Source organism: Podarcis vaucheri, assembly GCF_965113315.1.
Source record: "Podarcis vaucheri genome assembly, chromosome: 11".
NCBI classification, from domain to species: Eukaryota; Metazoa; Chordata; class Lepidosauria; order Squamata; family Lacertidae; genus Podarcis; species Podarcis vaucheri.
In genome coordinates this window covers 58,304,081-58,313,618 of record NC_138749.1, presented here as the reverse complement: position 1 = coordinate 58,313,618, position 9,538 = coordinate 58,304,081, and the positions used below count along the sequence as shown (strand labels likewise).

At 45.0% G+C, this 9,538-nt stretch overlaps 1 protein-coding gene and 1 long non-coding RNA gene across 3 annotated transcripts in view; one reads left to right on the top strand and one right to left on the bottom strand.

Annotated features, from left to right (window-relative positions):
• Positions 1 to 1,885: 1,885 nt before the first annotated feature.
• LOC309542780 lies at positions 1,886 to 3,469 on the bottom strand. Its single transcript, XR_014224426.1, has 2 exons — positions 3,333 to 3,469; positions 1,886 to 3,262 (listed from the first exon to the last, which is right to left on the bottom strand). It is a non-coding gene; the product is annotated as an uncharacterized lncRNA (long non-coding RNA).
• A 1,200-nt stretch (positions 3,470 to 4,669) lies between these two features.
• AOPEP (aminopeptidase O (putative)) overlaps positions 4,670 to 9,538 on the top strand; it is a 193,287-nt gene continuing 188,418 nt past the window's right edge. The window contains exon 1 of one of the 2 annotated variants that reach the window (XM_082241560.1): positions 4,670 to 4,797. The gene's annotated coding sequence lies outside the window, so the exon portion shown is untranslated. The remainder of the gene's footprint in view (positions 4,798 to 9,538) is intronic. The other variant, XM_082241558.1, reaches the window with a different exon arrangement.

Genomic DNA, 9,538 nt, shown 5'->3' with positions numbered 1-9,538 from the left:
GGTCCTTGGGTCTCCTGCATTAGATGGAAGAGGCAAGAGACTATGGAACCCCCAAGGTGTAAAATGTGTGTCGGACCCACAACCCTCCAAATGTTGCTGAACTACAACTCCCATTGGCACCAGCAAGCATGACCAATGGTCAGGGATGATGGGAGTCATAGCAATTTCCCAGCCCCAAGCTCTAGTGGTATGGCAAAATTTAATTTGGATTTCTTAGGATCTACTACTACCATGTTGAAGGTTGTTTCGTTTTCTGCTTGAGGGATAACAAACCATAGAAGGTGCACTTATAACCTGTCTCACTGGTAACCAAAAATCCAGACTGGGAAAACTCCCTAAAACTAAAGAAGCATGTGGCCTCTCATTCAAACATGCCTCAAAGCTCCAGGCACCAAAAGAACAAGTTCCTTAAGCAATGGCCTTAGTAGCTATACAAAGCCAGGTTCCCTTGCACGAAATCTAGACTTACACAATCAGAAGCATTCAAATAGTTTTTGTTGGATTTTCAATTGCAAGTATAAGTCTTACAAAGACAGATGTTATGGAAATAAAAACAATGTAAAAATACCGTACACATCAGACTAGAACAATAATTCATGCAACCACAAAACCGGAGTAGAATACCTCAAAGCTTGAAACAAAGTAAGGAGAAAAGGTGTTGTCCCATTCAAGAAAGATTACAACACATTATTCTGTGTGGTGTTATTTCTTGGAAGAATCAGAGCTCTCAAAAGTGAAAACCGAGTGACCAGAGGATTTAGTTATGCCTGTCATCTCACATAATTTATGAAAGGGAACCCAACCACTTCAAAAATTATCCCTTTTTAAGGTGCCTCAGATAACTCTAGCATGATTGGCAAGATACTCAGAAAGCACAATTGACCAGATTCTGTCATAATTGAAAAGCCTGCCCCAGTCTTTCAGCATAATGCCGTCTCAGAGCATTACTGTTGCAAGAAGCAAAGCTACTAGTCATTTAGGGATTTAGATCACCTCCAAGCGATAGCAGAGCAAGGCCTGGATCTGGGTGGAGAGGCTGACCACTGATGTCAGATAGTGTGGCAAAAAACCAGGAGTTTTCCACGTTTGTGACTCCACCACATATGAAAGAGAGATCACCATTCTCCACATTCCTCCCAGCCTAATGTAGATATGAAGGGGTTAATCTGGTGCTGTACCTATGTATTGTGTTAAGTATTGAAGGGAACACATCACAAACAAAAATAATGTTGACTCCTTAAAAATCAACACTCAGGGCTGTTCCTCATTATTTATTCATCTGTTCTCGTTAAAACGTTTGCTCATCAAGTATAGCTATTGGCTTCCTTGTCTAGCCTTGCAATGGTCACAAATTTAGTACTGTACAATACACCCTGCTTCACTTTTGTTGCTATTCCTCATTTTAATTAGCCAGCATAAACATCTTCCCCACCCCAACATTTGCCTTTTTAGCGGCTCCTGTCTAATCTTGGAACAAGCCAGTCTCATAAATTTCAAAGCTGTTTGACTTAGCTGATTTCAAATCAGAATCAGCCCTTTTTTTTGGGGGGGGGGGAGTGGAATTGTGTCATATTATAATTTGTCACAGCTGACTGTACTACACATGTGGAGGGAGTTGTAAATTTTGATGTAGTGCAGCTGTACAAATGGTTATGCAAGTATCAGATTTTAACTGGAGGGCTGAGTATTCTTGTATCTCATTCTGGCCGAGTGTTAGATTATGCTGCAGTGGCATACAGTATTCTAAAACTCAATTGTTTGAGACTTTATGTATGCACAGAGTAGGTATGAATATATTCATTATCTAGACTATACAAGTTTATTTATTTAATAAATTCCTATACCTCCCTTGACATTTCACATAAAATACAATAGATTTAAAAAAAAAAATTTGTAGGAAAACAATTTCATAATACAATCCTATATTATTATAACTAACAATCCAATATAAAAAATGGAGCATAAAACAGTAACCAAGACCTGGCCACACAATCAGATACACAGCCACAATTATTTTCTGCAAGCCAAGGTTTATCCAGGGATTGGTCCTGCCTAATAATGCTTGGGTATTTCACAGTTGTGGGGCCACCACTGAAAAGCCAGTGCCCATGTGCTTGCCAGCCACATATGGAAAATTAAACCTATTCATGTGTAGATTTTGTATATTATGGCTCGGTTCAGACATCATGTAAAACCATGAATAAGGAATGTTAAATATGGCTGTTTTCATAAGTGTTAGTATTGTTTTAATCATTTTAATCATTATTCTGCCCTGTATCAGTGATTCATTGTGTACACATGCCCTCACATTTTATGAGATGTCGGTAAATAAATACCTTTATAAATATTACATATATGAGCCTTAGGCTGACATACTCCTTGCCTTCTCCATCCCCCTCTTCCTGTTTGTGTGCTGAGAATCCTGGAAGAGGACATGGCTGGCTAGAACCCTGAACAGAAACAGGCTACCACACTACTGTACAACATTTAGCACTTTTGTTTGTTGTTGTATTGGTTACTGAATTCAGCTGCCTAAGAATCTCAGCTGTCATTTCAAAAAAAAAGGAAAAAGGGGGAAAAAGGAAGTTCCTGTCTGTTATATTATCAAATACAAACTTGTGTGTATGTTGGCTGATGAGATATCAGGAGGTTAGTAGGTGAGGACTTCACTGCCAGGACAGCCCATCATTCTTTCCCAATGATGTAAAATCGAGTAGTTTGTATTTTTAGTCTACCCTACTCCATAAATCACTGAAGCATTTAGAGAAATGTAAGTGAAACAATTAATTTTAAAGTGATGCAAATGAATCATAGTGTACTTTCTGCAAATGTCAGGCAATAGTATGAGCACTGCAGTTCTGATGCAGGGGAAATGAGTTAGCTTTACAGAGAACTGAAGGAGCAGGGGGTATAGCTCAGTGGTAGAGCATTTGACTGCAGATCAAGAGGTCCCTGGTTCAAATCCAAGTGCCCCCTTTTTTAATGGAAATAAAAGCAATGCTCTGTTTATTTGAAATATCTGAAGCATGCTAATTTTGATCATTGCAATTGCAGTTTTAGGTTCACAGGTTATTTTCTTCTTAGAGACACACATAAGCACTGTTGCATTAACGGTCACTGTTGCCTTTCCTCTCTGTTAAGCTATGAATATTTAAAGTATAAATATTCTTTTCTGTTTGCTGAGAAGTTCCACCCTGCTGGTTAAAGACATCTACTATTTTCAGGCGCTGAAATCGCTTTACCCTATGTGTATATGCCCCAACTGTGAAATGAAAAGGGAGACTGATGAAAAGAACTATATAAAACATTCTTAGGCAGAAAGCATTACCCACCCTGATCTTTGCATGATGAAAACTGTATTTTAACATACTCTTTTTGCAGATCTGCTAACATTAGTATACAGGCATGTCCATTATTTCCATACAACTGCAAGGAGGAAGACAAGAGAAGAAACGCCATGAGCCCAATTCTCGTTTTCTTCTCAATTTCCTTTGGATCAATCTACTGAGATTTACAGTGGCATAGGTGCAATTGTGCAAACAGTAGTTGTTTTTAATACTAAAGGCTTGTATTCTGAGGAGGAAGCATTAATGTCTATAGAAAGCATACAAACAGTGCCAGAAAAGCAAGGAATGGGAGATTATTTTTCATGTGGCTTCTATTTGACGCTGGTGATCTGAACAGTAACACTTCTCTGAAAGATTGTATGTGTAACCAAAAGCTAAAGTCTGACTTTCAGCCTGAGCTTGCTAAAGCTCTATCTTTTTTACCAGCTGGGACCTATACAATCAGTGACTACAGTATCATATGAGCACTGATCCAGAGAATATATTCTACAGCGTTTATATCTGCTTACCGTACATGTAAGATTGGCTTGTTAAGAAATTGAACTGCAGCCTTCTCATATTAATTCTTACAAGACTGGCTGATGAGGAATTGATCAAGACCGGCGATATTTGGTGACAGATTATGTATATATCAAACTTTTGAATTATTCTGCTGCAACTGGTGAAAAAGATTTAGAGACTTTGGTTGTAATTTCTGATCATTTGTATTAGTTTATAAATACAGTGGTACCTCGGGTTAAGTACTTATTTCGTTCCGGAGGTTCGTTCTTAACCTGAAACTGTTCTTAACCTGAAGCACCACTTTAGCTAATGGTGCCTCCTGCTGCCGCTGCGCTGCCGGAGCACAATTTCTCTTCTCATCCTGAAGCAAAGTTCTTAACCTGAAGCACTATTTCTGGGTTAGCTGAGTCTGTAACCTGAAACGTATGTAACCCGAAGTGTATGTAACCTGAGGTACCACTGTAGTGTTTAGTGCCATTGTTATTGGCCATCGTGTTGCGTTATATTTTTCAGCCTATCTTTTTTACCAGCTGGGACCTATACAATCAAGGACCTATACTTCCATACTATTGCAGTCGCGCTGATCCCAAGTAAACGGGTATTTTTAGGTCGTGTGTGTGCATAATAAACGGATCAGCACAGCTGCCTGCATTTTTGGACTCCCCTGCGAGGCGTGGCTGTCACGGGGAGCTTCCAAACCGACTCCTGCACCACAGCTGGACCGTAAGCGAAGCTCCCCGGGCGGAATAAGGGCCGCCTTGTGGTGCCGGGCAGGCAGGCAGGCGAGCGGGCGGACGGGCCTACTCCCGCGAAACAGGCAAGAGGTGAGCCCGGGCCCCGGAGCCGCTCCTCAGCCAGCCGGGCCCGCGCCGATGACGTCATCGGGCGCCGCCTCTCGCCGTCGCAGCCGGGGTGGGAAAAACAAACACAGAACTCGGCGGCGCGTCAGGTAAACAACAGGCACGCGCTCGTCCGTTGCTCCCCTCTGAGGGGCGCGGGGCGATGGCCTGTACCACTTTCGGCGGGGGAGCAGGGGGGGTGGGGAAGGAAAGGCGGAGAAACTAGCGGGGTCGGGCGGGGAGGTAGTTGCTGCCGCCGCCGCCGCCACCCCCTCGCTCCAGCCGCGACTTCCCCCCTCCCGAACCCGCTACTTCGGACCGCGTTCCCGCCTCTTCTCTCCAGAGCCCTGAGGGGAGCCGCTCAAGCTGGGCGCCTTCGGGTGAGGCGACTTTCCGGCTCCCTTTGTGAGGCAGGCGGCGGCGGCGGCGGCTCGCTCCCTTTTTAACTCTGGACGCCTCGCCGTGTGGCTCCTCGGGCGCTTTCGCGAGGCTGCCGTTTCCTCACGGCTTCTTCCCTTTATCTGGAAATACACGCACAGCTTCCCACGGTTCTAATACCACCCAGGACAACAACAGGGGGGGGGGGCGACCCTTGTACGTGACCCTTCGAAATGTTGTTGGGCTCCCAACTTTCGTCAGCCCAGCCCGGTGGTCAAGGGATGAAGAGAGGCGTAGTCCCACAGCATAGAGGGCCACAAGGGTCCCACAATTGCCTTGTTGTAGCACCAAGTGGCTTTGGGACTGCAGCCTAAGGCAGTGCCGGATTTACGTATAAACTAAACAAGCTACAGTTGGTACCTCAGGTTAAGTACTTAATTCGTTCCGGAGGTCCGTTCTTAACCTGAAACTGTTCTTAATCTGAAGCACCACTTTAGCTAATGGGGCCTCCTGCTGCTGCCGCGCTGCCAGAGCACGAATTCTTTTCTCTTCCTGAAGCAAAGTTCTTAACCTGAAGCACTATTTCTGGGTTAGAGGAGTGTGTAACCTGAAGCGTATGTAACCTGAGGTACCACTGTATAGCTTAGGGCCCCACTATACTTCCTCTTAATTGTGTTTCAGTTCAACAATTACTTTGATTATATATATATATATGTGTGTGTGTGTGTGCGCGTGCACGCGTGCGCAAATGGCTTTATTAGATCCATAAATTACCATATAGCATATATGCAACACAAAAATAGTGACAATTTTTTGTTGACAAAGGACAGCTGGACATATAAAGGGCCCCATTATCTTCAGTAGCTTAGGGCCTCATCAAACCTAAATCCAGTCTGGCGCAAGTAATTCTCTGACCCCGCCGGAGGAAAGAGAGCTTTTAGCCACCTTTGGCGACCTTCCACCGAGAGAACAACAAGAAATAATTGATAGACTAGAAGTACTTAATCATCAGCTCATACATGTCCAGAAGAACGGAAAAGTCCTGCCCACTTTTCAGGATAAGTCTGCCAGCCTTTCGGAGTCGTGGTTTAAGGAAGCAGGAAGTCCTCCATACCTTAGTCCAGCTCCTAAACCCATGCCTCCCCCACTTGTGGGCAAAATCCACCGACACTTGGCAGAACCAGGTTTTGCCTCTCAAGTTGGCCCCTCATCCCAACTCTTGATAAATTTTGACTCGCCCTCCAAGAGTCCCCCGCTGAGGAGTGTAACTCAGAGTTCCTTCCACCAAAACAATTCCTTACCATCTAATCCATCAATGCCGGAACTGGAGTCCTCATACTCCCCTGAGTGGCATAGACTCGACATTCAAACGGTACCAATACGCCGAACATCCCCTGTACCTTTGCCAGCATCAGGTCAGGGGAGTGTTCCACCTACATAAAAAATGGCCCGGATTTGATTGAAGACCCGGCCGGACATATAAACCAAATGATTTCATCGGCGACCTTTAGACCTTGCGGTGGGGCAGTCTCAGCAAATCCTGTGGAGTTTCCCACTGAAGTGTCCGCTCTTGGGTTAGCCAGCGGGAGACCCGTTTTGTCGCCCCAGTCAGAATACCTCACTACCAACCTCAAGACTAGGTACCTACAGCAGGTGCCTGCTATGCAAAGTAAAATAACTGACTTTTTCGTGGGGTCTGCCTTGCCTCCAAAGGACTCACATCCCTCCCTGAAATGACAGCGAATTGGTTACAACAGGAACTCCCCCCTATCAGTCCTCAGCTGGAACATTGCGGGCTGGAGGGGGAAAAAACTTGACCCAGATTTCTTGGAGTATATTAACCTGTTTCATATCATCTTGTTCCAAGAATCGTGGGAAGTAGAGAGAATTGATCTAAATGGCTTTGAGCTTCTAGAACTCCCTGCCTGCCCCTCCCTGAAAGGAGGCCGCCCCAAAGGGGGCCTAATAATAGGCGTCTCCCTCAACTTACATTCTAAATTTACTCTAGTACAGGCCTTGCCTCCTTACGCCCTTACCGGGCTGATTGCGGGGGAAAAGATTTCACTTCTAGTTACAAATGTTTACTTGCCACCCGGGGGTTCTTCCTCCGTACTGGGCTCTAAATGGGGCTCGCTAGAAGAGCATTTGCTCTCATGCTATGTTAAGTTTCCTAACACCCCGGCTATAATAGGTGGCGATTTTAATGCCCGCACAGCAGCAAATTGGGACTCGCTGACCAAAGCCAAATGGTGGGTTACCCCAAACCTTGATAATTATGATCTGGAACATATCATGAGAACTTCTAAAGACCAACGAATTAATGAGGCTGGAGTATTCTTCTACCAAATGGCCATCCGTTTAAATCTGGTCCCCCTAAATGGCACATGCCTCCCTGATATTCCAGGGGATTTCACTCATCTGAGTGGTAAATCAAACAGCGTCCTCGATTACCTGCTGGTCTCCAGTGATCTACTTAAGTGTATTTCCACCTTTAAGATCGAGAATGTACAATCTAGTGATCATCTTCCCCTTGTAGCCAAGCTTTCCCTGAATTGGCAGTCGGAGGCCTATAGACATGCGACCCAGATGGTAACCAACGTATCTCTCCAAGTAAGAGGAATCAAATGGTCAGAGACCCAGGCTCAAAGGTATCAGGAATTCTTTCAAAAAGAAATCCTCGGGCCCCATCCCTACATAGGCTCTGCCTCAGACGAGCATAGCATAGTGTTGAAACGCTTCCACCATCATACGACTGATCTTACGTCCTTCTTCAGGTTACCACCTAAAATATTAAATCGAAACGAGTATACTTACGGTGCCCCCTGGTATAACTCTCAGTGCAAACAAGCAAGACAGCGCCTTCGTGCTATATACAATGTATATAAGACCTCTGATGCATCTCCTCTGCCAGCTAGTTATGCACAAGCCAAGCAAGTTTACAAACGCACGCAGAAAATTGCCAAACGTGAGTGGCAACATAATCGCTGGCAGGCCTTGATTACTGCTTCAAAATCACATAGATCCAGGGAATTCTGGTCTCTGATTAACAGAAGGGTGAGGAAATACCCAAGGGCAGTCATCCCTGCACCGACATGGCAATTGTTCCTGAAGAAATGTTTCTCACAGGCAGATGCTCCCTCCGACCATCTGATGCATCTGTTTTCCCACCTACCTATTTGGCCTCCCACCGATCCTGACGAAATAGCCAAGCTAATAGCCCAGCTGAAATCGGGCAAAGCCCCAGGGCCCGACCTGATCCCTGCTGAAGCCATCAAACTACATCCAAAATGGTGGGCTGGCATCTTGGCCAAAACCTTCGACGCAATCAACGCGTCTGGTCTCATCCCCAAAATATGGAAGGAGGCCATTATAGTACCAATTCATAAAAAAGGTTCTCCAATGGAGCCGGAAAATTACCGTAACATCAGCCTCCTTTTGATCATAGGGAAAATTTATGCCAGCTTTTTGCGGACGAAACTATTGCGATGGGTAGATGAGACTAACCAGATTGGTCACGAACAAGCAGGGTTCAGAATTAAACGTTCTACAACTGATCATGCGATAGTTCTTTACCATCTGGCACAGAAGTACTCCTCCCCTCCCCGGGGCTACCTGTGTGCTGCCTTCTTAGATCTAAAGGCAGCCTTTGACAGCGTTCCTAGAAATATTCTTTGGGAGAAACTTGCGAAACAGGGCATCGATAGAAGACTCTTATGGCTTATAAGTCAGCTCCACGAAGGTACCCTTGCCAGAGTGAGACTTACTCCTGCGGGCGACCTCACAAATTCGATACCAATAAACAAGGGAGTGCGCCAAGGATGTATTTTGGCTCCCTGCCTATTCAATCTATTCATCAGCGATATGCGAGCACCCCTAGTCAACTCATCTCCAAGTACACACGCGCCTAGACTAGCGGACTACCGCTGTCCACTCCTTTTATATGCGGACGACGCGGTAATTTTATCTTATACACGTGTTGGACTAACCAGAGTTCTGAAGATCTTTGCCACGTATTGTCAACTCAACCAATTAACCATCAACCATGTTAAATCTAAGATTCTGATCTTCGCCAGAAGTCGGAGATTATATGAATGGAAGCTTGGTGGAGCAAAAATAGAGCAAGTCCTAAAATTTCAATACCTAGGAGTTATTTTTCAATACAATTTGGGGTGGAAAGCACAAATTCAACACCTATTTAACAAGGCCAAAACTCTGTCATATGCGCTCCTCCGATTTTTCTTTTCGGATGGAGCTTTGCATGTTCCCTCGGCCCTAAAGGTGTTCAAGGCAAAAGTGGTTACCGTGCTTGCTTATGCTGCCCCGCTCTGGGCCGTGATGACAGACCTTGCTCCTCTTGAGACTCTGCAAAACCAATTCTTACGTCGGCTCCTAATGCTCCCCCTGTGCGTAAGCAACGCAGCCATGCGACTAGAATTGAAGATCGCATCCTTAGAAACTTGCCTGTGGAAGCAA